The sequence below is a fragment of the Melanotaenia boesemani genome, chromosome 3 (genome assembly GCF_017639745.1).
Source record: "Melanotaenia boesemani isolate fMelBoe1 chromosome 3, fMelBoe1.pri, whole genome shotgun sequence".
Lineage (NCBI taxonomy): Eukaryota > Metazoa > Chordata > Actinopteri > Atheriniformes > Melanotaeniidae > Melanotaenia > Melanotaenia boesemani.
Genome location: NC_055684.1, coordinates 39418005 through 39425862, shown reverse-complemented (window position 1 = coordinate 39425862; position 7858 = coordinate 39418005).

The following is a 7858-nucleotide window of genomic DNA, read 5'->3' as shown; positions in this document are numbered from 1 at the left end:
AAGGCTGTCACAACTAACGTGTTAATGGCGGTAACTTAAGTTATGTAATTAATGCACCCTTACCCCCAACACGTTTCCAGGTGAGAGGGTTCAGCACCTGCACCTTTTATTCCAGTATTCTTGTAGTTTTTATAAGTTTTAAATTACGATAATAAGGGTTTGATGGTTTAGTCCACACACTCGCCAGTCCTGAAGTGAAGAAACAGAATCACACACTACCCTTTGTGAGTTATTGGATCCTGTGTGTGTCTGTGTTTGTGATTTAAAGGGCAAGTCTGCTGAAGTGTATCAAATCAGGCATCTTTATGAAGACATTTATAAACACCTGTAAATCCCCTCTACAATTGCCTCTTCATGCCTACAGAGACAGTGATTTTTTTGGAGCAGGTTTGTCTTACTACTACAAGTTTGACTTCTCTGTGAGAAATGGACCATTTTTCTTCTCATTATATTTAAAAATCCAAGTTTGATTCTGTGCTGCCTTGTACCAACACAATCTCTGACAAATTGTAAAATATAAACGTTGGTCTACAAAATGAGTTAGAAAATATTCACTATCTTCATTTTGCTTTCATAATTCTCTACTCCAGTATCTACCATCACACTCCTGTTTCCATACATTCATAATGTGATGCCTTAAAAGCAGCTCAAACACCATCACATGCAAGTCTTTCCTAATTCTGATAGTTACCTACACTATTACATTCTTTTCTACTTCACTCCCACCTGTTAGCTTTTCTACTGTTAGCTTTTCTACTGCCACCAGTACTTTCCTGTACTCATTAATTATTGCAGATATTGCTTAAGTTTGTATCTATCTCTTCAACAAAGGTTCAAATTCTCTTCAGAAACTATCAGCAAGGTGTAGGAAAGTAAGAAGGTAAGCAGGTAGATGGAAATAGACCAGCATTGTTGCCAACTCCTCAGTAAAAAAAGAAGTAGCTATTGGCTGTCCTAAAAATCATCTAATTTGCATGATCGACCTGGTAAAAATAGTTGTAATGGATGCTGCCATAGAGAGGAATGTCGTGGGAAAGGAAAAAATTACTAGAAGACAACCTACAAATATTTAGAAAAGAAAAAAAAAGTAAATAGAAAAAAATAAAATAAAATATTAAAAAAATGAAAATGAATTTATGTTTATGTTTATGTTTACTGAGATCCCCAATAGCATCAGCAGCGTGTTGCATCAGCTGTTCTTCCTGGGGTCAGTTTACAGTAGAAAAAGTGTACAATTCACATTTTTCACAGATTACAAATTAAATATTAAAATAACATTTTGATCAACTTACTTTTTCGACTAATACAATATTAATTTCCATACATTATACATTTCCAATGTAGTCATACTTATCTTATATACTATCATACTAAAATACACTCGCACATTATTCAGTTTAAATCTGATTATTTTTATAGTATATCTTCAGTTGCTTTTTAAAACAATAAGCGCTGCATTGTTGTGTAATATTTTGTGCTTTTGAGTTCTACTCATGCATGGCTCTAAACATAAACGTTGGCTTAAACTGGTTTTACATTTTGGTAGAGTGAAACAGTCCTACCGCGTGCCTTGTCCAGTAATTATGTGTGTTTTTGCTAAATGGAAGTTTCTGGTAAAACATAGATGGTGTTTTTGTCATAATAATATTATTTAAAAAAATGAATCAGTGAATATAACCATCTATCCTTCACCCATAACCAGGAGAGTCAATTGTGCATTTTAGCAGCATTTGTCCTAAAACCACATTTCAGAGCAACACGAGCTGCTTTGTTTTGTACCAACTGTAATTTTCTGATATTCTTTAATGATGTATTTGCCCAAACCACAGAACAATAATCCAGATGAGACAAAACTAGAGTTTGAATGACATATAGGATTGTTTGCTTAGTTAGATATTCTGAGCATCTTTAGATAACAAACTGCTACCCGTTTTAGAAACCACTCTTTGAATGGTTATCCCAGGATAGTTTATTGTCTGTTAGAATTCCCAGCAGCTTCACCTCCTCCACCTGCTTCACAGATATATCTTTTATGTGGAGATCAAGCTGAGGTTTGTCTCTTAAAGAATGATTGGTACCAATGACTCCGCTTGTAGTTTTAGAAACATTTAAAATTAGTTTGTTACTGTCCAACCAGTTGACTATATGTTCAAGTTCTTGTTTAAGGCTTGTTTTTATGTCATTTGTTGACTTTGCTGCAAAGTTTACTGTTGTGTCATCAGCAAACATGGAAATGCTGCTTTTCTTAACACTGATGGTAAATCATTCGTAAATATTGTATACAGAAGAGGGCCGAGACAACCGCCCTGCAGCCTCCATGTTTTACAGTTTTACAGTCGAGTAGCGGCTGTTATAACAGACCAGCTGTTTCAAATAACTACTAATTAACTATAATGCTGATTCCACAAAGCCATAGGACAAAATCTTATGATCAATTATATCAAAGGCAGCTGAAAAGTCAAGTAATACAACTCCAATGATATTATTAAGTTTCATTTCCCAAAACCAGTCATCCGTCATCCCGGTTAAAGCAGTCGCCGTGGAATCATTTTCTCTAGAAGCAGGCTGATAATATGTTAATAAGTTATCTTTAAAATAGGTAATAATCTGTTCATACATAATTTTTTCCATTAATTTACTCAGAATTGGGAGAAAACTAATCAGTCGACAGTTTGTTTCTGTGAATTTCATTTTTTTATTTTTTGATAGAGGTATTACTTTGGATATTTTCCAAGCTGAAATAAATTTATTTTCATTAACACACTGATTGATGAGGTGGGTTACACTCGGAGCCATAACTGAGGCTCTAGGTTTTATCAGTCGTCCATCCAGTTCGTCCACTTCAGGAGGTTTATCCTTGTACGTTAACGATAATAGTTCCACAAGAATCAAGAATCAAGAATCTTTATTGTCATTGTGCAAGGCACAATGAAATTTTGTTTCAGAAGTTCTCGGCTTAAAAGGCACACTGTAACACACGAAGATAAAAAGTATGGAAAGGCAAAAGGGTAAATATATCTTTAGATAAATATATATAAATATATATATATATATATATAATAAAAAAAAAGAGTAAAAGGAATAATGGAATAACAGTGCAAATCAAAACAAGTATTTAAAGTGTTTAAAGTGTTTAAAGTGACTGGCATGGAAGTGATCCACATCACATGGAAGTGCAGTCTGAGTGTGTCTGCCTGTCTGCAGGAGTTTAGTGTTCAGTCTATGGATGGGGGATGGGGGGTGGGGGGAGATGGGGTGATGGATTTCACAGCTCTGGGGAAGAAGCTGTGTTTCAGTCTGTTGGTGTGGGCTTTGATGTTTCTGTATCTCTTTCCAGAGGGAAGAGGTACAAACAGTTCGTGTCCTGGGTGGGTGGGGTCTGCAGCTATACGACTGGCCCTTCTCTGGACCCGGCTGTCGTATATTGAGTCCAGGAGCGGGAGAGGACTCCCTACAATCCCCTGTGCTGTTTTCACCACCCGGGCCAAGACCTTCCTGTCGTGTGCAGTGCAGCTCCCGTACCACACTGTTGCACTCAGACAGAGAATGCTCTCTATGGTGGCTCTGTAGAAGTTCATCAGAAGCTGAGAGGAGAGTCCAGTCCTTTTGAGCTTCCTGAGGAAGAAGAGCCTTTGTTTGGCCCTCTTCACCAGGTGCGATGTGTGTGCAGACCAAGTGAGGTCAGATGTAATGTGGATGCCCAGGAACTTGATGTTGTCCACCCGCTCCACCTCCTTCCTATGGATGAGGACAGGGGTGTGCTCCATCTTCCTGGATCTCCTAAAGTCCACAATGACCTCCTTGGTCTTGCTGGTGTTCAGAACAAGGTTGTTGTCTGAACACCATCCTGTCAGGTGCTGGATCTCCGCTCTGAAGAGGGTCTCATTGTTGTCCGATATGAGACCCACCACGGTGATGTCATCTGCAAACTTCAGAACCATGTTTGTGGGATGGATATTAAAACAGTCATGTGTGAATAGGGTGAAGAGGGCCGGGCTAAGCACACATCCCTGTGGTGTGCCTGTGCTCAGGAACCGTGTGGATGATGTGCAGTCCCCAATCCTCACCACCTGAGGCCTATTAGTGAGGAAGTCCCTGATCCAGAAGCATAGGGGGTTGGACAGTCCGAGGTTGTGGAGTTTCAGTGTCAGCTTGTCCGGGATCACCGTGTTGAAAGCTGAACTGAAGTCCACAAATAACATCCTGACGTAGGTGTTAGGATGCTCCAGGTGGGTCAGAGCCGTGTGCAGTGCCAGTGAGACTGCATCCTCTGTCGATCGGTTCTCCCTGTAGGCGAACTGATATCTGTCCAGAGTAGCAGGAATGACGTCCTTGATGTGACTTAAGACGATCCTCTCAAAGCACTTCATGATTACTGGTGAGAGAGCGACCGGGCGGTAATCATTGAGGTAGGTGACAGCAGATTTTTTCGGCACAGGCACAATGATAGAGGACTTGAGGCACACAGGAACTGAAGCAAGCTGCAAGGACAGGTTGAAAATGTCCAGAAAAACTCCAGCCAGCTGCTGTGCACACAGCTTCAGAACCCGACCTGATACCTCGTCTGGTCCTGCTGCTTTGCTAGTGCTGATCCTCCTCAGGGTGGAGCTTACCTGGTGTTGCTGCAGGACGAGAGGCTGCTCCTCACGCTGTGGAAGATAAACAGTCTCTCTGCTGCCAGGTGTGTCGAAGCGTGCAAAGAAACTGTTTAAGGTGTCAGGTAGGGTGGGGTCATGGCTGATCTGCTGGCTGCTATTCCTGTAGTCTGTTAAGGTTTTGATGCCTCTCCACATTTCACGTGGGTTGTTGTCAGTGAAATGCTCCTCAATGCGCTGTCTGTACCTGTGTTTGGCCTGCTGGATGCCCTTCTTCAGTTCTGACAGGGTCCTGCTGTAGGCCAGCCTGTCACCTGACCTGTAGGCTGCGTCCCGAGCTTTGAGCAGAGACCACACTGTGCTGTCACACCATGGTTTCTGGTTTGGAAACACCTTGATGGACTTTGCGGGTAGAACAGCATCAGTGCAGAACTGAACGTAGTCCAGGACAGATGATGTGTAGGCCTCCAGGTCTGAGTCATCTTTAAACACTTCCCAGTCAGTGAGTTCAAAACAGTCCTGTAGTGCTGAAGAAGCCTCCTCAGTCCATACCTGAACTGTTCTGGTGGTTGGTTTTGTCCTGTAGATCAGAGGTTTATATGTTGGAATCAGCCTCACAGAGATGTGGTCTGACATGCCCAGGTGAGGAGCTGCTGCCGCCTTGTATGCTCCTGGGATGTTGCAATAAACCTGATCCAGTATGTTATTGTCTCTGGTGGGAAAGTGTATGAACTTCTTGAGTTCTGGAAGCACTGCTTTGAGTTCTACGTGATTGAAGTCTCCAGCCACAATCACAGCTGCCTCGGGGTTGGAGTTCATCTGCCTGGTGATCAAACAGTAGAGCTCCTCTAGCGCTAGCTTTGCGTTAGCTCGCGGTGGAATGTAAACAGCTATGATCAAAATGGAGCACAACTCTCTCACCGTCTTGAATGGCCTGCATTTCACAGCCAGATATTCCAGGTCGGGTGTGCAGTGCGTTCCGGGTGTGTGTGGCTGTACACCAGGAGTTATGGATGTAGAGTTCGAGCCCTCCACCTCTGCTTTTAGCCGAGGCTGCAGTCCTGTCTGCTCGGAACAAAGAGCGTCCCGCTAGCTTCACTGCGGTGTTGGGTGTATTGTAGTCCAGCCAGGTTTCCGTAATGATGGCCACACAGCTGTCCATCCTCCGTGAGACAATCCTCAGCCGAATCTCGTCGATTTTGTTGGCTAGTGATCGAGCATTTGTCAGGAAGAGACTGGGAAGAGCTGGTCGGTGTGGGTCGGCTTTAAGCCTAGCACGCGCCCCGCTCCTCTTACCCCGCTTTTGTTTACGTTGTCTCCTCCGTCTCCTAGGCCACAGTGGAGGGATGGTGAAAGCCGTGGTGGTTCGAAGGACCTCTGGTGGTATAAAATCCGGCTCAGGGTGTGCATAAAGTTGGCAGTTTCTTCCGAAGTTTATTAATTCAGCCCTGCCATACTGAATTAATGCCTCCAGCGACTGGAGCAACAACAAAAACACGAACAAAACAAACAAAAGCCGAGAGCCCTGAGCTGCTGCGTGCACACGCGCCGCCATCTGTCTTAACAAGTGACATAATTATATTTTTGAAAGTAAAATTGCATTTTTTATTACTCATCATTTCATTTATTAATTTAAAAGATATATTTTCCTTAGTTAACTTTAAGGTGCTTCTAAAGGAATCAATTTTATTTAAAAAGTAATTGTTTAAATTATTTGCTATATCATAAGATTTTGTTATAAATCTGCGGTTTGTCTCCAAGTAGAAGGATATAGAAGTATAGCCTTTCAGGAGAGAATTTAGAGTTTTCCATAATTGTTTACTATCATTACTAGTTTGTATTTTCTCATTATAATATTTTGTCTTCTGTATTTTGTTTTGTTTAGTTACAGGGTTTCTTAGTTTGCGATATGTAAGCCAGTCTGACTGAAGTCCAGATTTACCTGCAGTCAGCTTAGCTTGATCTCTTTTTAGCATTTGTTGTTTTAAATCATCATCTAACCATGAAGTGTTAAATTACGTACAGTAAACTTCTTTAAAGGTGCATGTTTGTTCAATATCTCTTTTAACAACTTATCAAATATCTGAAAAGCTTCTTCTGGGTCTTTCTCTACAGGAACGTTAGACCAGTTGGCTTTTTTTGTCTCTTCTATATATCTATCTAGATTAAAGTTATTGAATGTTCTTTTTCTCATAATCTTTGGACCAGTTCTTGGAATTTTTGTTTTCCTTACTGTAGTTATTAAATTTTGGTCCCTAAAGCCTGCAGGAGTGGATGAAGAGTCAGTGCAGAGATGTGACATGTTTGTGAAGATATGGTCAGTAGATACTTTAAACTTCTATAACTTACTCTAGTCGGTTCATTTATAGTTTGTGTTAGACCACAAGCAGCAGACACAGTCATAAGTTTTGATTTCATTGGACAGTTAGAAGAATCCCAGTCAATGTTAAAGTCTCCCAATAAATAAACTTCACTGTTTGTGTTAGTGACAAGATCCAGCATCTGACAAATATTTTCTAAGTAATCATTTTTAGTGTTTGCAACAGCCGATGAGTAGTGGCTTAAGGTGTTTTAAATGAAGCTGTATCCAAATGGCTTCGACTGTGTTCTGCATTAGATCTGTTCTTACATTCACTGCTATATTACGTTGAACTCCTCCCCCATTTGCATTTCTATCTTTACGAAATATATCATATCCATTTATTGCTACTGAACTGTCATCAGATGTTGAGTCTAAATGAGTTTCTGAAATTGCCAGCACATGGAATTTATTTAAAGCTATTGTATTTTCTAATTGACATATTTTATTTCTAATACTACAAATATTAGTATGTGCAATTTTTAACTTATTATTTGAAGAATTGTGTGACATCGTATTTGTTGTGTTTTGTTATATTAGACGTCTTTGATTTCATTTTGTTCATTTTAGTTCATATTGTTTGACCAAGCATCTTAACCTCACCTTGTCTGTATTTGTCTAGGTCTTTGAGTTCTCTAATAAACACCACTTTGGTTCCATCATTGGGTTGTATAGTCACCTTACAATTTCTCGTCCATGTTGCCTTGATTTTGTTTTGTTTTTTAAGAGTATGTTTAAGAGTAACTCAGTTTTATGTTTCCTATTCCAGAACTGGACAGTTGTAGCTGGCTTTGCTGTCTCATCCCTTTTAGGAAGGGGGTGACATGCGTCGATGTGACTGCGCTGCATGGCCATGTCCTTACTCTCAAAGAACTTTATGATTTGCTGTTCAAGTGTTTCTAGT